This window comes from Macaca nemestrina, chromosome 2, assembly GCF_043159975.1.
Source record: "Macaca nemestrina isolate mMacNem1 chromosome 2, mMacNem.hap1, whole genome shotgun sequence".
NCBI lineage: Eukaryota > Metazoa > Chordata > Mammalia > Primates > Cercopithecidae > Macaca > Macaca nemestrina.
In genome coordinates this window covers 51061516-51082786 of record NC_092126.1, presented here as the reverse complement: position 1 = coordinate 51082786, position 21271 = coordinate 51061516, and the positions used below count along the sequence as shown (strand labels likewise).

The 21271-nt window shown below is 33.7% G+C and overlaps 1 long non-coding RNA gene across 13 annotated transcripts in view; it reads left to right on the top strand.

Annotated features, from left to right (window-relative positions):
* The window catches only part of LOC105470039 (uncharacterized), a 223466-nt gene that overhangs the window by 26550 nt on the left and 175645 nt on the right, over positions 1 to 21271 (top strand). For all 13 annotated transcript variants that reach the window (XR_011619784.1, XR_011619792.1, XR_011619782.1 and 10 more), the window contains one exon: positions 15323 to 15390. This is a non-coding gene — a long non-coding RNA (uncharacterized lncRNA). The remainder of the gene's footprint in view (positions 1 to 15322; positions 15391 to 21271) is intronic.

Sequence of the window (21271 nt, the reverse complement as noted above, 5' to 3'; positions counted from 1 at the left end):
AATCAAAACATAGTTTTTTCTGCAATAAGGTTAATTTCAGCAATTATTATTTACCATAAGTTATTTGTAAAAGGAAAGACCCTTAAAGTTATTAATACTTAAAATAGAACAAGAAACAAATGTAGTAATGGAATATGTCAAATGTGATTAAAATAAATGCAATTCAAATAAAAATCTAAATGTGAAATATATTTAAATCTCCAATCCATGTCCCTCTTTAACAATTCTTTTCATTGTAACTAACGTGAACAGTTCTTGTTTACCACTGTAATGAAACATAACCTCAACATTTTTTACATCATTTGTTTACTAAGAGCCTTTGATATGACATTATACAGATACTTTTGAGATACAAAACCTAACTCACATTAAGGACTTCATCCTAGAACTTGGCTATCTACAAAGCTCTCTCCTGCAGGGCAGTCCATTGCCATCTGAGTCTTCATGAAAATCACCTGGTCTCTGTCCAATGTCCTCTGCGGCAGCATGGATGCAGCTGGAGGCCATTATCCTAAGCGAATTAACAGAAACAGAAAAACGAATACCACATGTTCTCACTTGTAAGTGGGAGCTAAACATTGTGCACTCATTGACATAAAGATGCAAAAAATAAACACTGGGGACTACTAGAGGGGTGAGAAAGGGAGAGCGGCAAGGACTCAAAAACTACCTACTGAATACTATGTACTACCTGGGTGAAGGAATCATTCATACTCCAAATCTCAGCATCACACAATATATCCATATAACAAATCTGTACATATAATCTAAAATAAAAGTGGAAATTATTTTAAAAAATTTCCTGGTCAATCTGGCCATAGGACCACTCTGGCCCAATTGAATCAACTTTTATCCTTATAAACATGCTGTTCATAGTACATATTGAGGTGGCAATATATTTTATAGCAATAAATGTATAAAGAAGAATGAAGTGCAACATTTAACTTAAGCCAGATGTGTCTACTGTTACTGCTCGCCCTGAACTTGATGCTTGGAGCAGGTGGGGGCAATTCAGGTAGTTCTGAGTAAAGGGTGGGAGATTAGGTCTCCAATTGTTCACAGTTGGAATGGGAGTTTGGGGAGCAGGCAGTATTTGGGGCAGCATGTGTTTTGGTACTTTAAAAATAGCAGTTCACAATCAAAGTAGTTTGACTTAGTAACTGTTCTCATACTCTCCCGACTTTATTAAAAAGAGAAAAGACTGATGTATAAATTTTCTAAACTGAGGTAGTCAGTGGACTGTAAGTGGATTTATTAGTTGCTAAAAGATTTAGTTTTCCTTTTGGGGGAAGGAAAACTCTTTTGATAAATAGAAAAGCCCAAGATGATAGTCTAAATAAGGCACTGTCATGTCTTGGATAGACAAGAGAAATGAAGAGAAAAAGTTGTGATATAGTAAAAAATTTAGGTTAAGGAAGAAATTAATGTTGAAGATGAAATATATAGTGAAAGAATAGGGTTTTTTAAAAATAAAATAGAGAGGGGAAATTGCTCAGCACTTAACATTTTGTCCTTTTCCCATTTGAAAGTATATTGCTCACGTTATTGGGTTGTCCTGGGTAAGAACATTCAAGTTCTGAGAAATACTAGGCATATTAATAGGTGCTTACTCATTGTATTTGCTTTATAGCAAAAAATTAGTTTCCTGACTTTCTTGCCTGAGAAACTCCTTCTATTACTATATTTATGATAGATGTGAGATGTAGACTTATCTAAACTTCTGCATTTTTCCATTTTCCCCTGAGGCTAATGTGAATAAAACAATGTAAAGAATAGATTACCTCTCCTTTGAATATAGACCAGTGAGGCAATTTCTTGGTAATAACTCAACATGTATTCTACTGATACTGAATTTTTTATATAAGACCTTGCAAAAATGTGTCTGTTTATGGTCTTGGCTACCTTTCATCTCAATGGGAATGAAAAATTATGGACTATGACTTTATATGTAAATCATCATGGTGCTCTCATTCTTGAATATTCAAAAATGGTTTCTTACATTGTTAGGGAGGTTGATCCCTTTAAGCATAATTTTCAATTGAAACTACATTTGGGGAATTTATAGTTTATTAGATAAGCCTATTACCATCTTACTGTGTATTACTATCTATTGTCTGTTTCTTCACATTTGCAGGCATGTGCCCAAATCCAGAAGGCATAATGATTAATTCCATGTTTCTAGTGATAGCAAAAGTCGTAGTCTTTATAGTCAGGAGTAAGACCTGCTAAGAGTCATTTCTCCTCTTGGTGACCACACACTTGGTAATTGGCTCTAAGAACCAAATTATGAGTTGTCTCCGTGTTTATTTTCATATTGAAATGGACTTCAAAGTTGTGAAAGGAGTCAGGGAATTTTCCTAGGAAGAACTGTGCTAGATGCTCAGATGACTATGGCACAGTTTCCATCCATGAGGAACTCTTGGTCTAGAGCTGATGCTGATAATTCAGTGTGCTAACAATGTGATCACAGACTTAACAGCCACTGCTCTGCTTCAGACTGGGAGAAAGACACCCCAAAAGAAGGGATGTTTGAACTCCATCATGAAGTCTGAGTTTCTCAGATGGCTAATGGAGTCAAGAACATTCTATGAAAAAGTGAAATAGTCTGGGGTATTCTGCAATAATGGCAAGTAACTTGTATCTGGATCATTGAGCAGAAGGGACAGTGCAACCAGAAGTAAGGCAGGACAAGAGTTTGGATGATATTTTTTTCATGGAGGTAATAAAGTAGAGTAATAAAATTACACTCTGCAATTTAAAAATTAGCTCTAGTAGACTGAAAGTATGGACAGACCATGTGGGAGAGTAATTAGGCAGTCATTGCTGTTATCCTGGATAAAGGTGATATGGACGTAATCCAAGGGAGCTGCCATGAGAATGAAGAGGTGAGGGGACCCAGGGGACACTGGTGGACAACAGGATGTGGGCAGTGGCAGTATAGAATACAACTCAAGGACGACATTTGGTTTAGATAAATGTGAAAGTGGTGATTTTTCTGAGTAAAACAGGAATGTGTGAGCAGGAGCAAATCTGGGTCAGGCAGTGAGGTTTTTTTCATGGACTTGATGAAGACAACTTTCTCTTTTCATTTCCCCAGATGAAAGAGAAAGTACTCTGAAGACAGGGCCTTTTCTAAGAGCTTGCTTTCAAGCAAATATCTTCACTTGATTAGTGTAAAGGAAGAAATCGGTGATATTTGAAAAGACGTTAAAGACATATAAAAAAGAGAAGACGTGCTGTTGAATTTCAATAAGTCCTACTCTAAGGATTCAATGGTTTGATAATTAAGGGAGGTATAGGTGTTACTATTTTACTATCAGCAAAGTTTTTATTAAAAGTTTACAAGTGTAAGACGGCTGTAGATACTTATTTGTTGCAGAGTGCATTTTCAAGTACTCTTCTCTGGGAGGCTGTATCACTTTATGCAAATCCCTTGTATACTCTTAATCACATTGTTACAGTTACTTATATTGAGGACATGAACTATCTTTTATAAATCTCCGTGTGTCTCTGACCAAATAATGTATGAGGTGTAATTAGAACATTCTAGATCCTCAAAAATATTGTGTTAATTGAAGCATCCATTAAGTAATTGAGGTACTAATTGCAAATTATATAATCAATTTCTTTAAAGGATATATTTATTTCCCAATTTAAAAAATACTTATTTTGCTCTTGAAATAAAATAGCGTATATATTATGAACATTTTTAAACTGTTCAGATGAAACTTTCAAACCTGTAACTGCTATACACTCCTCACTTTGTCACATGTGTTGTTTATTGCTAATGCTTTTCAAAATCTTTATTTTGATAATTTCTTTATATATATGTGTATATATATACACACACACACATATATTTCTTCCCTAAAATGTAAACACCGCCATAGAAAGGAACTCACCTGTCCAATTTACATCTGTATACTTTGTGCATAGGGTGGTACTGACTCAAAATTAGTGCTAACTATGTTTATCTTGAGTGAAACAATTAATGGATTTTAAAATGAAATTACATGACTTTGTTAGGAAAAAATGAGCCTTATTTTTAATAACAATAAATAAGTAGATGCATAGTATAATTGTTATGAATAAAGCCTGATTTTCTACTATTAACAAAAGTAGTAATATTTGGAAACTTTCAGTTGCCAGGCACAGTACTAGATCTTTTAGTCCTGTTAAATTCTTGGAAATCACTCAGAAGTTTTCTAAATTCAGCATATCTTAAGCATGAAAAATCCGAGACTCAAAATGGTTACAAAAGTTGCCCAAGGTCATACAGTAGAGTCTGGATTTGAATTTAACTTTGTAGAATGCCAAACATAAGTTCTTTCCATTAAACTGCAAAATGATATTCTTTGTTGCAATTAAATTTTGTTTTTTAAAGTATCACAAAATGTAAGGGCTGTTTGAAAAATAAAGAAATATATGTACTCCTAAGAAAAATTATAAAATGAAAATATTGTTATTTGCTTTCAGAACAGATGTATTGAATGATAGGATTTCCTATCTAGTATTTGGTCAAGTGTCTCAGGCTGAAATATATCCTAATTGTGTATTAGTGTACATTACAGTAAACTATGCCAGACCACAAGCATGAAAGGATGTTAGACACTGTACATGTGAATTAAGAAAATAAGGAAAATATGATATTTTATGCCTCTGTAGCTCCATTATTGACCACAAAACATTGTAAAAAATTATTCTCTTGAGATACAAAGGGGAGTAATAAAATGAAATGTTTTCCTTTTTGTTTTCTATGGAAACTTAACCTTCTGTTTTCTATGTGTACACAGAGGAATAAAATGTCACATTGCTAGAATTATTCCGAAGATTTATATTATACTTTATACTTCAAATAAAGGCATCTCCCTGTAGGCCAGTTTGTATGAGTTTTTCTGGGAAGCATAAAAAAGAAAACTAAACCTAAAGTCAAATTTACCTTCCTGAAGAATTTATGTAATAAAAATGCTCCTCTTTTATAAGTCATATAGAAATATCAATAGGGCTTTTCTCATAAATGAATAAAATGATCTTGAATTTTATATAGAATAATAAAGTCATCAATAGCCAGAAGCTTTAAAAAATGAAAAATAAGAAAAGTCTTTCTTTATAGATCCAAAACATATTATAAAGTCATTATAATCAAATCAGTGGTAGTCCAAGGGAATAAGCAAATAGATCAGTGGAATGAAATAGACAATCCAGAAATAGATCCAAGCATAAATGAGAATTCAAATGTGACAATGGTAGACTTTCCACTGAGTGGGATGGCATAGGCACAAACAATGTGGTAAAAGTGGCTACCATATTAAAAAAAAAAAAGTGTAAAATTGTGCCCTTGCTTTGTATCATCACCTAGAACATCATTTTCTGGATAGCTCCATATTTAAATATTAAAAATTAAATGAATAGCTTAGAAAAATATCTGGGAAGCTACATATACATCTCAAAGTTAGAGATTTTTTTTCCAAGACCAGAAATTCAGAAACAACTAACAGGATATAGAGATGGTTGATAATATTTTTCAAAAATATTTGAAAGTTGGAACATCAAAATCAATAGATAAATAATAGATTTGGAAAAAAGTTTGAAAAATAGATAAGAACCAAAAGATTAATATATACACATGATTTTAAGAATTCTCAAGAAAAACATACAACCCAATACAAAGATTGTCAAATAATATGAAGTTAGTTCACAGAAAAGAAAATCTAAATTGCCAAATGAAGTAGAAAAAATTGTTAACCCCACTGCTAGTTACAGAAATGCAAGTTAAATTAATAAAGACACATTGTTGAATGCTTATCAGCCTGGAAAATATTTTAAGACTCTACCCATTGTTCACAATAATGATGAAAAAGGTCAAATGTGAAAAGTTTCAGTCTTTTGTGGGAAAGCAATTCGGCAATATACATTACAAAAAAAAAAATACACAAAACCCTTTGACCAAGAAGTCTTAATTCTGGAAATCTATCCTAAAGAAATATGAAAACAAATATGACATTCAAAGTTCTTTAGCACTATGAGTAGTGGCAAAATCTGAGAAATAAAGTCAAATCCCAGGACAAAGCAAGAAGCAAAAACTTTCGTGCAAATGAGGACATAAATGTATGTGTATCTATATCTGTGTGAGGATATTTGTGTCTCTATGTGTATGTGTGTATATATATACAAAGACACATATGCACATGCATATATTTATATGAACATGGAAGAAAGGTAAAAGCAAAAAGGAATGTATATCCGGTGTCAACATGCATTATCTTGAATGGGTGAGGTCATGTCTGAGGAAAGGGGGAGATGCAGAGGAGGGGAGAAGCAAAAACAAAACAATATATTTTACTTTTTTAATTAAAAAAATTAAATATCTCATCCCATTGGATGTGATCCAATTTAGGTATAATTACTTATGTAAAAAGAGTCAATTTTATCCTTCGGAGTCTACGAAATAAAACAAGACATAGTCCATTCCTATCTCAGGTATACAGAAGTTTATTATAGTTATTCTTTGTAACCTGAGAATGTGAACCTTGTTGAATCACACTGCCCACCCAAATCTCTCTTCTTCTGGAATTGCAGTGGTTACTGTTTACATTCTCAGACATTTTCAAGTAATTTGGCTTTGTTGATTTGCAGAAAACATGAGTACATAGACTTCTCTAGCCAGCTTGAAAACATGCTGGGCAATTTATCTGGCAACAATATGTTGAATGGAGTATTCATATTATTACCATAATCAGGTAAATTTGATATAATTTTTAGTTTGATGCTCTAAGTCTTTACTTCTTGCCAAAATTCTGTTAAATCAAAGTTTTCCTTCCTTATTGTATCATCTGGAGAGAACATTGTATATACTTACAAAATTTTTCCTGCAGGCGTGATGAGCTAGTCATCCCTTTTGATTAAAAAATTTTAAAAAGTCTTTGTAAGCACTATTTCTGATTCATAATGTGATGTTAAAAGGTTGTTTTTAAAGTAAATTCGAGGGGATGAATTTTCACAAAATACAGGTGACCATTTTTGTTTAAGACTTTAGTCATTCAGAATTTAGCTCTGAATACATCATATTTCATTCATCTGAGAATAGATCCTAGGATCCATGCCATGCAATTCGTACAAGGCATTCACAGAAAACCTTATCAGGCCTCATCCCTCACTTAATGTGTATTTGTGCATATTTGACCCATAACTTTCTCCCATTTCCTTATTTTATTTTTAAGTCCAAAGAAAACTATAAAAAACCAATTAGAAGGTCAGAGGTTGCTACAGGTAGCAGAATGGCATAGTGTTTAAGAGCTCATATTCTTCTGTGCTTCAATCTCTTCATGTGTAAAATGGTAACACAATAGTGCCCATATAACAAGTTAGTTGTGAACATTACATGAAGTAATATTGTAAAGTGCTTAAGTAGTGCTTGGAACATAGCAAACACTAAATAATTGTAAACTCTTGGCAGCTGGGTGCAGTGTCTCACGCTTGTAAGCCCAGTACATTGGGAGGCAGAGGTGGGCAGATCACTTGAGGTCAGGAGTTTGAGACCAACCTGGCCAACATGGCAAAACCCCATCTCTACTAAAAATACAAAAATTAGCTGGGTGTGGTGGCGGGCGCCTGTTATTCCAGCTGCTCAGCAGGCTGAGACAAGAGAATCCCTTGAACCCAGGAGGCAGAGGTTGCAGTGAGTCAAGATATCACCACTGCACTCCAGCCTGGGTGACTGAGTGAGACTGCATCTCAACAAAACAAAACAAAAAAAATGGAAATCATAACAGTCTCTCAGAGCACAGAGCAATCAAATTAGAACTCAGGATTAAGAAACTCACTCAAAACCATACAACTACATGGAAGCTGAACACGCTGCTCCTGAATGACTACTGGGTAAATAATGAAATTAAGGCAGATATAAATAAGTTCTTTGAAACCAACGAGAACAAAGACAAAACATACCATGCCAGAATCTCTGGGACACAGCTAAAGCAATGTTTAGCAATAAATGTTATAAGCAGTGTTATAGCACCAAATGCCCACAGGAGAAAGTAGGAAAGATCTAAAATTGACATCCTAACATTGCAATTAAGAGAACTAGAGAAGCAAGAGCAAACAAATTCAAAAGCTAGCAGAAGACAAGAAATAACTAAGATCAGAGTAGAACCGAAGGAGATAGAGACATGAAAAACCCTTCAAAAAATCAATGGATCCAGGAGCTGATTTTTTGAAGAGATTAATGAAATAGACTGCTAGCCGGACTAATAAAGCAGAGAAAGAGAAGAACTAAATAGCCACAATAAAAAATGATAAAGGGGATATCACCACTGATTCTACAGAAATACAAACTACCATCAGAGAATACTCTAAACACCTCTACGTAAATAAACTAGAAAATGTAGAAGAAATGGATAAATTCCTGGACACATACGCCCTCCCAAGTCTAAACCAGGAAGATGTTGAATTCCCGAATAGACCAATAACAAGTTTTGAAATTGAGGCAATAATTAATAGCCTACTAATGAAAAAAATGTCCAGGACCAGACGAATTCACAGCCAAATTCTACCAGAGGTACAAAAAGGAGCTGGTACCATTCCTTCTGAAACTATTCCAATCAATAGAAAAAGAGAGAATCCTCCCTAACTCATTTTATGAGGCCAGCATCATCCTGATACCAAAACCTGGCAGGGACAAAACAATAAAAGAAAATTTCAGGCCAATATCCCTGATGAACATTAATGCAAAAATCCTCAATAAAATACTGGCAAACTGAATCCAGTAGCACATCAAAAGTTTACCCACCATGATCATGTTGGCTTCATCACTGGGATGGAAGGCTGGTTCAACATATGCAAATCAATAAATGTAATCCATCACATAAACAGAACCAATGACAAAAACCACATGATTATCTCAATAGATGCAGAAAAGGCCTTCAATAAAATTCAACACCGCTAAAAACTCTCAATAAACTAGGTATTGATGGAACATATCTCAAAATAATAAGAGCTATTTATGACAAACCCACAGCCAATATCATATTGAATGGGAAAAACCTGGAAGCATTCCCTTTGAAAATAGGCACAAGACAAAGACGCCCTCTCTCACCACTCCTATTTAACATAGTATTGGAAGTTCTGGCCAGGGCAATCAGGAAAGATAAATAGATAAAGGGTGTTTATATAGGAAGAGACAAAGTCAAATTGAATCTGTTTGCAGATGACATGATCGTCTATTTAGAAAATTCCATCGTCTCAGCCCAAAATCTCCTTAAGCTGACAAGCAACTTCAGCAAAGTCTCAGGATACAAAATCAATGTGCAAAAATCACAGGCATTCCTATAAGCCAATAATAGACAAAGAGCCAAATCATGAGTGAACTCCTATTCACAATTGCTACAAAGAGAATAAAATACCTAGGAATACAACTTACAAGGGATGTGAAGGACCTCTTCAAGGAGAACTACAAACCACTGCTCAAGGAAATAAGAGAGGACACAAACAAATGGAAAAACATCCCATGCTCATGGATAGGAAGACTCAATATTGTGAAAATGGCCATACTGCCCAAAGTAATTTATAGATTCAATGCTACTCCCATCAAGCTACTATTGACTTTCTTCACAGTATTAGGGAAAACTACTTTAAATTTCATACGGAACCAAAAAGAGCCCATATAGCCAAGACAATCCTAAGCAAAAAGAACAAAGCTGGAGACATCAGGCTACCTGACTTCAAAGTATACTACAAGACTACAGTAACCAAAACAGCATGTTACTGATACCAAAACAGATATATAGACCAATGGAACAGAACAGAGGCCTCAGAAATAACACAGCACATCTACAACCATCTGATCTTTGAAAAACCTGACAAAAACAAGCAACGGGGAAAGGATTCCCTATTTAATAAATGGTGTTGGGAAAACTGCCTAGCCCTATGCAGAAAACTGAAATTGGACCGCTTCCTTACACCTTACACAGAAATTAACTCAAGATCGATTAAAGACTTAAATGTAAGACCTAAAGCCATAAAAACCATAGAAGAAAACCTACACAGTACTATTCAGGACATAGGCATGGGCAAAGACTTCATGACTAAAATGCCAAAAGCAATGGCAACAAAAGTCAAAATTGACAAAGGTATCTAACTAAACTAAGCTTCTCCACAGCAAAAGAAACTGTCATCAGAGTAAACAGGCCACCTAGAGAATGGGAGAAATTTTTTTGCAATCTATCCATCTAACAAAGGGCTAATATCCAGAATTTACAAGGAACTTAAAGAGATTTACAAGAAAAAAAACAACCCCATCAAAAAGTGGGTGAAGGATATGAACAGACACTTCTCAAAAGAAGACATTTATGCAGCCAACAAACATGAAAAAAAACTCCTCATCACTGGTCGTTAAAGAAATGCAAATAAAAACTACAATGAGATAGCATCTCATGCCAGTTAGAATGGTGATCATTAAAAAGCCAGGAAACAACAGATGCTGGAGAGGATGTGGAGAAATAGGAAGGCTTTTATACTGTTGGTGGGAGTATAAATTAGTTCAACCGTTTTGGAAGACAGTGTGGCGATTCTTCAAGGATCTAGAACCAGAAATACCATTTGACCTAGCAATCCCATTACTGGATATATACCCAAAGGATTGTAAATCATTCTACTGTAAAGACACATGCACACCTATGTTTTTTTGCAGCACTATTCACAATAACAATGACTTGGAACCAACCCAAGTGGAAAAACAAATAACGCCTACAGAGCTTCCAGACCCTGAGAGTACAACAGGATTATAACTGAGTGAAATAATGCATCATGATAACCCAAGGACACAAAAAATTTGATTTACATTTGGCGTTCTGTATTTAAGAAAATGAAGGAGAGGCAGCATGGCCGAGTGGTCTAAGAGTCTGAATTAAGTCTCCAGTGTCTTTGGGGGCATGGTTTTCAATTCCACCACTACCAATTTGTCATTGGGCGTGGTGGCTCATGCCTGTAATCCCAGCACTTTGGGAGGCCAAGGTGTATCACGAGGTCGAGAGATCGAGACCATCCTGGCCGACATGGTGAAACCCCCGTCTCTACTAAAAATACAAAAATTAGCTGGGCGTGGTGGCACGTGCTTGTGATCTCAGCTACTCAGGAGGCTGAGGCAAGAGAATCACTTGGACCCAGGAGGTGGAGGTTGCAGTGAGCTGAGATCGCACCACTGCACTCTATCCTGGTGACAGAGTGAGACTCCGTCTCAAAAAAAAAAAAAAAAAAAAAAAAAAAAAAAAAAAAAAAAGAAACTGGAAAAGTGTATGATGCAATTCAAAATGATTCCTTAAAAAAATTTAGAATTTAAAAGAATGTGTTTGTGCTTAATTCCCAGTTACCTAATTATCTAAAAGGATTCATTATCTGAGGGTGGTAGAAAGCACCGTTTTGTACAATATTTACAAATGTTTTATTTTGCATAATCTTTTACAATAAACTGTAAAATATTTGGACATTAAAATTAAAAATGTAAATGATAAATTTATTAGTGCTGAGTCTTTAGAAGTTTCTACCACACATATTATCATATTTAATCTCATAAAATCCTGTGAGATATACATTATTATGCTCAATTTAAATATGAGAAAATAGAATCTCAGGGTGATTAAATCCATATTGCTTTCTTATTGTTATAAACCAATAATAAACCACCACAAATTCAGTGGCTTAAAAAAAACCCAGCTTACTATCTTACAGTTTTGTACATTGGAACTCTCACTGGACTAAAACCAAGTTTCATATTCAGACAATATTCTAAAATTAGATCATGGTTATGGTTGCACAACTCTGTGAATATACAAAAACCACTTTAAGTAAATGCTATTGTATATTAATTATATTGTAATAAAATTGTTAAGAAATCGAGTAGTATAATAGTGGAATCAGTAATTTTCCAGCATCTGATTTGTGAAAAGCATGATGTTAGTTATGAAATACTGCTGAACACATTGCCTTGTCTGCCAGAGCATTTACATTCTCCTGGAAACTATTCCTTCACAACCATGACATAAAAGTTGTACAGGTCAACTCCTAACCACAGGCTGAACACTGCAGCTGAGCCATTAAAGGGTCTAGTCCATAGTCCTCCATCCACAGATGACAGTGTCATCCAAGATGGATCGATCAGTCTTCTGCCCAAAGATTTTTTTGATTGGGGTTGGAGAGTTGTGTCTCTGGGTGAAGAGCTTACAAAGAATGAAAAAAGAAAAAATCAGCCTGCAATTATCAGTGGCCATTTTTTTCTTCTGGTTATTTTCCCCTCCCAGTGAACTGCAGCCAGAAAGAATTAAAACCAATGAAAGAAAAGACAATAGATAGAATAGGGAAGTCTTGATGTCTTCCACATTCTAGCTTCCAATTCTACTGGGCCATGTTCACTCCGTCCTTTCTGTTGCTCTGATATTATTCAAATTGATTGGAGTTGGGTCTCAAGATTGCAACAAAAGTTCTGTCCTCAACTATCTTAGTTAGAGATTACTTGGGAAGAAAAACTATAAAGGTTTGAAAAAATAAATAGAAATCTAAACCTGAAAGTAAAATGGGAAAAAAAGGGAGTCTGCAATGAAAGTGCAATGTGAAAACAAGAGTATGCAATTAATTTCTAAGTGAGCGATTTAGATAAAGAGTTTTGTGAATTTAGAGGAGACAACACTGTAGCTTGGGTAATCTGGAAAGATTTCCTAGAGGAAAAGGGTCCAGACTAGAGTTAGACCTTGAAAGCTAGATTCTTTTGATTTTTTCTTAGGGTCATCTATGCTAGCTCACTTAAATGAACTTCATTTGGAGAGAGATTTTAAAGGGATCCTTCGGAGGCAGACGAAACATGTCTTGAACAGGAAAGGGGAGAAGAAGCAAATTTCATCTGTGATTAGAGCAAAGATACTTTGTTCAGATGTTAGTATTAATGGGCATATGATCAACTTTTATAATAGCAATAACATCCTTTTTGTCCTAGGGTATGCACTGTATTAAAAATGATAAATTATGGCTCTCAGTAAAATCAGTGAAACTATTAAAATGATGAAAGATTAACGGAATTTTGTCAGAATCAAATAAGGATTGGATTCTGGTCAGTGTTGTGGAAGCAGTCTAGTATTTTGTTTGTTTGTTTAAATTATCAGCCCAAGTTCCAGTAATTCTTAAGAATCTATGCAATTTTCAGTTATACTTGTGTGGCTTTGATGTCTCTCTTTATTTTGAACACTGATCTTGATTCATGAAAGTCTGTTGCATAACATGAAAAGAATGGACAAAATGCCTCTACAAGTTGCCTAGTGTTCCATAATTTATTTATGTCTTTTGAATTTCTTTTTAAATACATATCCCTGAGGTAATACTTTTTGTAAACTGTGAAATCTCATGGGTGACATAAAAATCGAGTTTCTAACACTGGGAATTATCTTCACCGGGCTTCCCCAAGGAAATACTACCAAAAATATATTTCCTTTGGTTTCTTCTGAATGATTAACATGTAATTCTCAGCAAATTAGTAGAATTGCAGATTGTTAGAGTGGCAAGAAATCTCTATGACTTTGTTTAATGGAATAAACATCTTTTACGTTTTAACACTGAGATCCTGAGAAACTGTTAGACTTCCCACATCAGGGACTGAGCAGCACCTAAAACAAAAATGTCCCAGCTTTTTAGATGACACCATATTCTTTTCTCTTAAAAATATTAAAATAGTGCCTAATTCAAAGTATTTCAGATTTTTTTATGTTAGTTTCATTTTAGCCAGTACAAGTATCTATAATTTGTCATAAATTAGAAGTTTCTCTTATTTTCGTTCTTTACTTTGGTATCCTCTAAAATGTTCACATGCAGGGAGAATAATGGTAGAGTTTTATAATATGTGGTTTGTAAAAACTTGGATGAAAACCTTTTAAAAGCTACAGTAAAATTCAGAAGTGAAAGGAAATTACTTAAAAGGCATGGAATCTGAACGCTTCAACACAAAATGTAAAATTTTTAGATCATACAAAATGTAAAAATTTTAGATGGATAAGGTCAATAGTTAAATAAATAATAAATTAGGAGACTTTTTATAATAATACCTCATGTGATCAGACCAGATAGGAGTTACAGCTCTGACAAGATGTTGATTCTTTTGGAATTCCTTTCATCTGGAAGGTGGCTAGGATCTCCAGGCTACTGTAGCCCAGTCAATAGCAGCCTCATAGTCCATTTACCCATGGTAAGGTACAAACAGACATTTGCAGCTAAGTCAGTTTACCCCATGATGATATAGAAATATAATTCTCTGGTTGTCATGAGGTAAAAAGCATTGGAAACACTTATCTATGACAAAAAGAGATCTTATGAACTAAAACAACAATGTTAAAAGCCCAATAGGAAAAGTATATGAACAACAATTTACAAAATTGCTATCGAAGTTGCCAATATAAAATGTCTCCAGGTTTTGTTAGTAACTGTGGAGATATAAATTGAAGTAAAATCTATATATCTCTTTATACTCATAAGACTGGCAAAAATTTAAAAGTATGGTAAAATCTGTTGCTGGTAGGGATGCTAACAGAATAATATTTTCTTTTACTGCTAGTGGTTAGGTGAAAAATTTCTGCCGTTTTGGAAAAGTGATCTGTACATATCTTTTGACAGAACAATTTTATAATCTTGGAAATACATTCCTTTAAATATGATCACCCGCCCTGATTTGCTTACACACATACACACCCAAGAATATTTATTGCATTATGATGTATTTTTTTTTCTTTTCATAGCAGCAAAACTCGGGAACTAAAATAAACAGATAAACAAATATTAATAGGGAAATGCTTACTTCAGTTTAAAATAATGTGAAACATTTTAGGTAGGAGGAGTAAGTTCAGGGATCTATTTAACAACATGGTGACTAGAGTTAATACAATGTATTCTTGAAAAATTCTAAGAAAGTGGATGTAAAGTGTTTTTGGCACAAAAATGAATAACTATGTGAGATAATGCACATGTTAACAATCAGATAAATTTACTCATTTCACAATGTACACATACTCCAAAACATCATGTTGTACACAGTTAGTATCATTTTATCTGTCAATTTAAAAACAGACCTTTTTAAAAGATATCTATGAAAAGACTCTTAGAATGAGAAATGAAAGCTTTTATTAAAATGCCAGCAATAAATCTAACAATATTCCTTTTCTTATATTTATAGGAATAACTTCCAGATGTAATATTCAATTTGGAATTATAGCATTTTCATCTAGATAATTATTTTTTGGAAGATAGCATAACTCACCTTCTTTTTATATAATATGTTTTTATCATTGTTCAGGTCACCTGGCCGAAGCTGGTACCATGATGGATTTGCAGCTGCTGTTAGAGATGCCACTCAAGGCAGAGGTAGGGGAAAATCTTCCTGATTTTCCTTTCTTTCTACTCTCTTATTTCCTCCTAACTTATTTAATATGTTAACCCCAGCCAGAAATGCTGGCCGTAGGAATCTTTCCCTGTAATACAGAACGGTCCAGGGTAAGGCAAACAGTAGATCTGAGAGAAAATTGGACAAGGACTGGCACACCTTCCCTTTGTGTGAGCAGATAATTTGACAGTTTTCTTCATCCTTTCTTCCTGTGATCTCCAAGATTTATTTAGAAGATTTTGGAGTAAGATTTTGCAAGAGTCTCTTCTCTTTATAGAATTTTTTTTGGGACATTTTGTTTTGTAACTTTTCTAAGAACAATCTTATACCCAATTTTAAGTTTCGCTAATTTTATTACTCACTATTTTCATACTTCTTCTTTGCTATTTTTATTAGAGTTCTTAATTTTTTCTTTTGCTCTTATTCACATATTATCATTTAGGTAGGTGACACATTCTTAAGACCTTACTCTATTGTTTCTTAACATTTCGTCTTTTGTGTAAGGAAGATAATTGTAACGACAAATAGATAATGACAAATAGATTAATCTCCTGTGAAAGGGAGAGATTCTAATGACAAATAGATAAATGACAAATGATAACCCACATAGTTATCTTTCATTTTTGTGCCAAAAACACTTTACATCCACTTTCTTAGAATGCAAGAATACATTATATTAACTCTAGTCACCATGTTGTACAATAGATCTCTGAACTTCTAACTAAAATGTTTCAAGTTATTTTAAACTGAAGTAAGCATTTCTCTATTATTTGTCATTTTAAAGGCTACTTTTTCTTTCTGCATGGAAATGTATAGATTTCACTTTAAATGTTGGCTTTGAAATTAACAACAAACAAAATGAAAATCTTAGCCTGTACTTGAAAAAAAATTTTTTTTTGATCTGATGCTTTAATTCTGTTTTCAGTGTAGGGATTTTTTTCCTGTTTGATCATTGATTCTTCTTAATCTTACCTTTTTATATTTATATTAAATATTCTTTTAATTTACATGTATTTAATCCCAGATGAATTAATTTAATCTGGATTTGTATTTCTAACAGAAATTCCCTGAAATTTCTGGCATATATATGGTCTCATTTTGCTTGTTTCCAGGATTTATGTAGAGGTTTTCTAGATATTTTTGTGTTTGCCATTTTGGTGGGAACTTAGAAGAGGACAGAGTTAAACATCTGCACCCAAATGACCATTCAAAATAAGAAATATCTCAATAAAATTTAAACATTATAAAACTTACCATTCCTTTCAAATATTACCAAAGTATATGGCTACTTTGAACAAATGAAGAAATATTCTCTCCCTTAGGTGTTTCCAAGTGATAGAAGATGGAAAAAGATCTTCCTTTAGAAATAGGAAAGTGAGGATTCTAATTCATCTCCTGGGCTCTTTGGTGGTCACAGGTTTTTCAGGCTGTGTTACTGGTGTGAACCGTCCTAACCCATCTGGTCATCTTGATTGCAATGTCTCATTGGTGTGCTGTGATGTAAAGCTGAGAGAGAATGTGGCACAGCGGAATAGCTTTAAAGACTAACAGAGTCCTGTGTTTTTAAGCAAGCACTACAATTTTCTTATCTGTGAAACAAACCTAATCCTACTTTGTGCATTATTAATTGGCTTGTATAGTTTTATTGAGTGATTAAATGTGTTGTAGAGCATGTATTAGGATCCTAGCGGCATAAAGATGAATATTATCCGGTCTCTGCTTTCAAGAATTATATAGCTAAAAGGACTGTGAGGATTGTGTGAGAACTCATTAGCTTATATAGTAAATATTTGTAAAGAACATAGTTGTTATTAGGAACTCTCCTAGGCATTGAGATATTAGGATGAATAAAAAAATCTTATTAGCCTATTGTGATTACATTTTATTAGAGGACGAAGGGAGATGATTAAAAATTAAATATCTAATATAATGTCAGATGTTGAAAAGTTCTGTGAAAAGAAATACAGCAAGAGTGGGGAGTATATGTGTGTGAAGAAGAGAAGAGAGAACTATTTTAAATGGGGTCGTCTGGATAGCCCTTCTGAGGAATGTCTGGGAAAAGGGCATTGCTGGAAGAAGAATACATTTAGACCGTTTGAGAAACAGCAAGGTGAGAATGGCTACACTTTGGTTATTTAAGGGAAAAATGGCAAAAATAAGAATGGAGAAGTATTTCTGGGTTTTTTTGACCACGACAAAGAATTGAAATGTTATTCTAAGTGCAATAAAGGGAAACCATTGGAGGGATTTGCACAGAGAAGGAGATGGTTTGATTTGTGCTTTGCAAAGATTAGTCTGGGTGTTTAGTGGGGAATAGCTGTAGGAGAGACAAGGTAGAAGTGGGAGAGGAGGAGGTAGAGTGGGAGTGATGGGAGGCTAATATAGGAGAACAAGTGAAAAAGCTGTGCTTTGACTTTGGAGCAGTGTTTTGGAGTGAATGAGTCTTCATCAGATAATATGATACTTGGTATAGATAAGCTTTTAGTAAATAATTCTATGGTTATTATCACACCTATATTGAGCACCTACAAAGAAACTAAGTGTTCAGCCTTTAAGCAAAATGGATGAAAAAATACAAGCAATTTTCTCCTAAACCCTTCAAGAAAAAGTAGTAGGTAATAAAAATGGAATGTAAGAGTCTTCATTAAAAGATCATAGAGAAAATTCTGTAAATTGGTAAGAAAAATAAATCTAATCGAATGGATAAATGAAGAAAAGGAACTAAGAGCAAAAATATATGGTTAACAAATATATGAAAATACACTCAGCTTTATTGTTCAATTAGGGAAGTGAAAAACAAAACTGTAGGGAGACAATAGGTCACACCTACCTGTTTGGCAGGAATTAAAAAATATAACACTAACAGATATTGGCAAGGATATGGAGAAATCAAAACATTTATACACATTACTGGTGGCAGTCTATATTGATATAATGCAATATATGGAAAATAACATGGTATTATATAATAAATTTGAGATTGCTGTTTTTTCATGACCAGGCAATTCTACTCATAGCTATATACTCCAGGGCAGTTGTTCTTAGAGTTAGTTCCCGGATCTGCAGCATCAGCATCACTTAGGAACTTGCTAGACATATAAAATCTTGGGACCCATCACAGCCATACAAAATTAGAAACACTAAGATTAAGGCTCAACAATCGTGTTTAAATAAGCCCTTCAGGTGATCCTGATACAGCTAAAATGTGTGAACCACTGCACTAGAGAAAGATTTGCACATGTGTACTAGAAGACATGTGTAAACTGTTTGCAGCATCTTTATTTACAGTAGCAAAGTACTCAAAACAAGCAATCTATTATTAATAGAAGGTATAAAGGAATGTATATTCACACAGTAGAATGCTGTACAACAGTGAAATGAACTATAGCTAAACACAACATGCATCAATCTCAGAAATATAATAGTCAAAAAACAAGACAGAAGATTTGGAAGCGAAAACATAATATACATATTCATAAAAAGTAAAGAATATCTTATTGAAAGAAATAAATATGTATAGCATATTTGGTAAAATTATATGAAAGAAGGAAATATTAAACTCAAAATTCAGGGAAGTGGTTACTTATGATGGAGCAGAAAATGTGTAGTATCAGGGAGCAGTCTTCCCAATGGTGACAAAGTTTCATTTTCTAAACTGGGTAAGAAAATAGGTAGTTATTGTAGTATTGTGCTTTATGCCCTACATATAGTATTTAACTTTTTATTTGGTCAGTTGGTAATGATAATAAAAACAATATGATTAATAAAAATAAAGCAAATGAATGCACACACAAAAAGAATGGAGAAAAAAACAGTGGACCCCTTTCTCTGTTGTATCCACAGTGTCAGGAAGCATATAAAATAAGTTAAAGAAAAAAACCATCACATGTACCTATATTTTTTCTCTTTTTCATATCACTTTTCCTTTCTCACCATACAGAGATTCACTCATGAGAATTAATACTTATTTTAAGTGCAAAGGCAAACTAATTTTTAAAAATGTATCTGACAGCAAAATGCACAAATAATTAAGAAAAATAAGCCTAGAAATACAGAAAATAAATCTTAAAATTTCTAAAAGTTCAAGTATTCTGATTCAATTAAAAATGGTAAGCTTTAGTGAGTAAAAGAAAATTACATCAGCATGTTCCCTGAGTTTTAATGAGGCAAGAAAGAGCTGTAATCTCTGCAAGAAGGGCAAGTGACAGAGGATATTATGAGAACAACATGCTCTGTACTTGGATAATACTATAGAAATATTGCCTTCTTGTCATAGACTCTGAATTGCTATTTATACAGGAAATAGGATTAAAATGCATGCTGGTCATCTACACTACACAGGTAAACTCATTTCAATTCAAGATGACTATTACACTAAAATATTACTTTGTATATAAGCAGAGGAAATTTCTTTTTTTCCATAATTACATTTAGGCACTTAAACATGGCAAATTTCAATTATAAAAGGAAGAGTTTAACCATTTCTATCTCATTTGGAAATATGCTATTATTTTAGTAGTATTTTATTTTGACAACTAAACAAATGGAGACAGTTGTGTGTGCACTAAATGGAGACAAACAATTCTGTATATAATATTTCAAAGAGTACTTTTTGAGACATGAGTTATTGTGCTAACCATATAACGTGCTGTTTTAACACAGAATAAGATAGTTATCTTCCCCACAGGATGCCAGTTAGGGACAATAGAAACTTTACATTGCTTTGAATTATATGTTGAAAAATGTGTGTGTGTGTGTGTGTGTTTTAAATAATAGGTAGGTATAATCCAAATGAATAAAAAATGTTATAAATAAGCGTGTAAATAATGATGTTTCAATTTCAACACTGCTGGGTAGAATACTTGCTCCTGATAAAATTTCTGTTGGCTTTTGCCATTGGAAACCCAGATCATGACTGTTTTCCTTTAAATAGTTTAAGTTTTTAAAAAGTTTACTTGAAAGATTGAAATGCAATAGGAGTTTAAGGATCTTGACTATTTGGGATGTCTAACTGAGGGCAGACAGTGAACTTTTGAGCAAATTCTAAAAAGGGCATTGAACTTGTGTTCCGTAGAAGTCTCTTATCGAATAATTAGACAATTTTCTCAATGTTTTACTTTAATATGAACCAGATTGTCAAGCCAAGTGAGAAATAGCAATGACATTTTTATGTTCAAATTAGCAAATATTAAAAATAATCTTGACGAGATGATTTGAAGTGATACTTTCATTTGTTGCATTTAATATGTAAACTGATGTATTAGAACTTAAATTCTGCTATAATAGAATACCTGAGACTGGGTAATTTATAATGAACAGAAATTTATTGGCTCACAGTTCTGGAGGCTGGGAAGTCCAAGATCAAGCTGCCACCATCTGAGGAGGGCCCTCTTGCTGTGTCATTCCATGGCAGAAGGCAAGAGAGCAAGAGGGGACCACACTAGACCTTGTATATGGGCACCAATTCCACCTTTGAGGGTTGATCCCATATGGCCTAATCACCTCTTAGAGGTTCCACCTCTTAATATTGTTACAATGGCAATTAAATTTGAACACGAGTTTTGGAGGGGACAAATATTTACAACATAGTAACTGGTATAAACTTTATCAAAATCAATTTGGTAACAGAAAAAAAAGGGCCTTAAAAATACCTGTACCTTTCATTTATGTATTATACTTTTCATAATCTATCCTAAGATAAAATCATAAACATAAAAAAGATTTAAGGAAGAAAAATGGCAGGATAAACAAATTAAAAGTTAAAAATATTGAGAACTGCTAAAGTAAACTGTTGCACAGCCAATTTGTAATGAATTATGAAGCTATGTAAATGAAGTTTCTGAACAACTATGTACTAACATT